Genomic DNA, 5303 nt, shown 5'->3' on the forward strand with positions numbered 1-5303 from the left:
ATAATTACGCTCATTATTGCCTAACTTCAATATTCTTACATCGGACGATCCGAACTTAAATATCATACTCCACAGTCGTAAATATAACCTCCTCAAAATACGACTTAAATCCTACGGCCGGATTCTACATTAATTAACCGCCAAAAATACCAAACTTCGGAAAATCACAAACCTATCCAAATCTCATCCAAAAATTCCATAAATCACACCAATATACTCCTCTTAATATTCCACATTTAAAACCCTAAAAATCTCCTAACCGGCGGCGGCCGGCAGCCGTTTTCCGGCGACCTGCAAATGCTACCAAATTTTAACAGAATCTTCCTCTCAATCTCCTCTACAACTTTCATGACTAACACATCACCCAATTCCAAGCCTAACTAGGCTAATCGAACGAAAACAACTTAAACACCATAAAACTTCCACCTCAAATTTCTCCTTACCTAGCTCAAGAGGGAGGGAGCTGTTTGGAGGGGTTGTTGCATGGGAGGAGGGCTACAAAACCGTACCAAGCTTGCCCGGATTGGTGGCCGGAGGAGGAAGTTCCGGCGAAGGGAAGTTCGGGACAGCCCTTGCTTTCGGGCGGCACCGCTCTCTCACGGCGGCGCTAGGGCTCCTCTCACCGGTCTAGAAATGTTGCTGGGAGGGAGACCGACCGAACGGGACCGGTCCGGCGGCGAACGGAGGTCGGACGGCGGCGGGAGGACAGCCGGAAAACCGGGCAGCGGGAGGCTCGGGGAGAGGAAAAGAAAAGAGGGAAAAACAGAAAGGGAGGAGGAAAATGAAAATGGGTTGGGCCTCCACCGGTCCAACCTATATCAACCCACTTCCAAAAAAATAAAAACACCCCGAAAAAATAATACCCGAATAAAAATTACCTTTTACTAGCTAAAATTTACCATTTTTACCGTCGTCGTATTTTCCTCATACTAATAATCCTCCGCACATAATCGTCCCCGAAACCCCTCTAGGGACCAATTAAACTATTTACTCAATGATCGAGACGGTAAAATTTTTATTATAATCAGGCTAGTAAATAAGGTAAAAATATAAGGGTCGGGATGTGACAAACGTTGTTAGGGGATACAAGGCTTGTCTAGAGTGCTTTAGCGATGAGGGGAGCAGCAGTCATTGCAACAAGATATGCAAATTGGGTCACCGTACTCTCCTTCCATATGATCACGAATGGCTGTTCGATGCACAGGCATTTGATGAGACCATTGAAAACGGTGTGTCTCTCAGAAGATGGACGGGGGAAGAAATTTTAGCAGTGCTTAAAGAGTACGATTTTGGGCAGCTCAGCAATCATCCCAATCTTGTGGCGGCAATATCTGAAAGACCCAACAGGTACAAATTCTGGACACAAAAGAGCATATTCTGGGAACTCCCGTACTGGAGTAAGTTGTTGATCAGACACTACCTAGATTTGATGCACATAGAAAAGAATGTTTGCAACAGTGTGGTGGGCACAGTGCTGAATTTGGAGGGGAAGACGAAAGACGGTCCTACGGCACGCATTGATCTAAAAAAAATGCAATTAAGAAGACATCTGTGGTTGAAAGAATGGAAGAAAAAAATGCCTCAAGCTCCTTACACCGTGAAGCCTGGCTAAAAGAACGTAATTTTCAAGTGGATGAGTTGTGTGAAGTATCCTTCAGGCTATGCAGGAAATATAGCCCGGTGTGTAAACTTCCGGAACAATAAGATGTACGGGTCGAAGAGTCATGACTGTCATATCCTGCTACAACTTCTCTTCCCTGTTTTCATTCGACCGTTCCTTCACCGTCAGGTGGTGGAGCCGTTAGTAGCGTTGGCAAGATTCTTCCAGAAGTTATGCACACGGGAAGTGAAAAAATCTAACCTTCGGGAAATGCAAGAGGACATCATTTATATCATGTGTAAATTTGAGAAGATATTTCCTCCAAATTTTTTCACATCATGCCTCACCTAATGATCCATCTTCCCGAGAAATTGTTGCTTACCGGTCCAATACACTACACTTGGATGTATCCCATGGAAAGGTACGTTTTTTACACTTGAATTCCTCAATATACATGTTCAATAATCATAACACTTTGCAACTTTATTTATAAGCAACTTGGAGACTATAAAGATTATGTGGCTAATAAATCCGCGCCTGAAAAATGTATAGCTGAAAAATATATTGCGCACGAGTGCGTCACCTATATGAAGTTGTATTTAGGAGCGTTGAAGGAAACTCCGCAAACCATACCGGTAGATGTACCAAAGTTCAAACTTTCCATACTCTCCAGTGATGTTGAAGTTTATGGAATTTTGCCAGACTCCTACAAGTTGCAACCACATGAGCTAGTCATTGCCCACTGGTGGGTATTGATTAACTGTCCAGAAGTTGAATACTGGAAAGATATCCATGTAAATTGTCCAGACATTCAAGGTGATCTCGATTACCACAACATGGAGTTCGCAAACTATTTTGGCGGCTGGGTACGTAATTCAATATTTCTGTACGTGTTTATGTTTATTGCATAATTATTCATATTTACAGTTGAATGGTTGGTTGCAGATGAACCATATTCAATTTGATGGTCACCCAATTTGGTCGCACGAACTAAGACTTCTAGCGATGAAGCCGATGATGTCAAGAGTTTATCCGATGTCCAAGGTGAATGGCGTGCAATTTATATGTGAATAGAGAGACAGCAGACGGAGAACACAAAATTCTGGGGTCATGGCACATGGTGGGCGGAATGGAGTTGACTATTACGGTGTTCTCCATTCAATGGTGGAACTCGTTTATGGGCAAGGCATGACAGTGCACCTCTTCAAGTGTAGATGGTTTGATACTAGGCCGCAGAGCATGAAGACCGATCAGTACGGAATATTATTGGTGAACATTGCTACAAGTTCTTACGAAGATGACCCGTTCGTTTTTGCCACATTGGTAAAACAAGTGTTTTATCTTTATGACTTTGCTAAGGGTGACGCGTGGAAAGTAGTCAACCTTGTGTACCCACGAAAAATTTACCGGGCGGCTACACTTGGAGAGGCCGAAGACGAGGAAGAAGATGTTGCGTATCAAGAGCCCAACGCAATAGGTATTCCTAATTATTCTACCGTTCGTCTTAGTAATTTTAAAGCGGGTCGTTCGGTGCGAATTCATGATGAAGAGCCAAGGCTTATTGATGTTGATCAAAATCAAGAAACAGACGAAGACTCTGGCGATGAGGAAAGGCATAGATTACCAGAAATTAATTCTGACACCAAAGAAGACTCATCGAATGATTCCGATTACGAGCCTTAGTTTTAATTCCGATTACATTAATTTATAATAAAGAAGAATGTATAACCTTTATAGTTTACATATATTGAATTCATATTTCTGTTATTTTATATGAATTTTGGTGATATATGAACATAAAGTTAGTATGGTTTAAACCTTCTGTTTTTTTAATGTATTTTTACACTTTAGCTGACGAAATATACCATAATTTGTCGGCTTAAACCATCTTAACCGACGAAATATACCATAATTTGTCGGCTTAAACAATCTTAGCCGACGAAATATACCATAATTCGTCAGCTTAAATCATCTTAGCCGACGAAATAAGTCATAATTCGTCGGCTAAGATGCGGTTAGCCGACGAATACCCTAATATTTCGTCGGCTAAGCCCTAAACCCTAAAAATTTTATATGACTTGTTGGGTCTCATCAGTTTGAAACTATTTTCAGTTGAAGGTCCGGCCAAAATACGTAATTTAGACTGTCCAATAACCTTTTCCGTGCGTTTAGGGGTTTGACTTAAGGGATTGACCGTCCGGATCGAGCCCTTAACCTTATCGGATCAAGTTGAATTTTTTTCCATACATGTATTTTATCATGATGGTCAGATCTGACGGTGTGATTTTCGCTTCTCAAGTTTGATCATCACAATCACAACATGCCTACTAATGTTGTATAACTTGTTTACCAAGTGTTGAAGTAAATGTCTTGTTTCAAAAACAAAATATACGTAGAACCTTCAAACGCAAAAAAGTCGTGAAATAAGATATGACCAGAATGGTGAAATACGTCTGCATTTGAAAAATCATGGTATTCTGGTAAAGTCTCGGTGCCGATAGTTGCGGTCAATGCAATTTTCCATTCTTTATCCCTATGGGTAGCCCTATCTTCGGTGGTTATTTTCCGTAAAATTTTTATATGACTTGTTGGGTCTCATCGGTTTGAAACTATTTTCAGTTGAAGGTCCGGCCAAAATATGTAATTTAGACGGTCCAATGACCTTTTCCGTACGTATAGGGGTTTGACTTAACGGATTGACTGACCGGATTGAGCCCTTAACCTTGTCGGATCAAGTTGAATTTTTTCCTATACATGTATTTTATCATGATGGTCAGATCTGACGGTCGGATTTTCGTTTCTCAAGTTTGATCATCACAATCACAATGTGCCGAATGTATAAAAGTGCTTTAGCCGATGAATTTCAAAGGTTAGCCGACGAATTTTAAAGGTTTAGCCGACAAATTTTAAAGTTTAACCGACGAATTTCAAATTTTAGCCGACGAATTTCAAAGTTTAGCCGACTAATTTAAAGGTTTAGCCGACGAAACGGTATACAGACGAAGACCCATCGCTTGACAGCCTCCACAACGCGTTTCAAAAACCCTAGCTAGCCTCCTCTGCCTCCTCCGCCTCCCTCTCCCGGTCTCCCGGTCTGCCTCCTCCGCCTCCTCTCCCTCTCTCGGTGTCCCGGTTGCCCTCTCCCTCTCTCGGTCTCCCAGTCCGCCTCCTCCACCTACTGCCCTAGCCCCGATCCGTCCTCCTAATACCGGCCGGCCTGCTTGAGCCCTCCCTCCTCCTGCTGTTGCTCTAGCCCTCTCTCCTCCTCTTGCTGCTCCAACCTCGAGCCCTCCCTCCTCCTCAAGTCCATTTCAACCCGGAGAGGTGTCCGATCTCTCTTGGGTTTCGACTGCATTTCAGGTAATTTTGCGATTGTTGTTATGCATTGATGACGTGCGTTAGTTGTTGTCTTTGAATTTGCGGAGGAGTTGGCTTTATGTGTTTGCTAGTTAGAGGCATTCATTCTCACATTTATTCTCTAGGACAAGTGACGATTGCTTATTGTTTTCTGCTCATAGTTTGGAAGATCTCTCGGTCATTTTAATTCATGTTTCTGAAATTTAGTCCTTGTTCTCAATCAAAATTTAATGGGGTACTAAGGAGATGAGGTCATTTGAATTTGTTGTGAATTTTGGAGAATTAGGAAACATAATTTGTATTTGGTATCTAAGCCAATATAGATAGTGCTGAAGTGCGTCAATTA

Source organism: Fragaria vesca, linkage group LG4 (genome assembly GCF_000184155.1).
Source record: "Fragaria vesca subsp. vesca linkage group LG4, FraVesHawaii_1.0, whole genome shotgun sequence".
In the NCBI taxonomy this organism is placed as follows: Eukaryota; Viridiplantae; Streptophyta; class Magnoliopsida; order Rosales; family Rosaceae; genus Fragaria; species Fragaria vesca.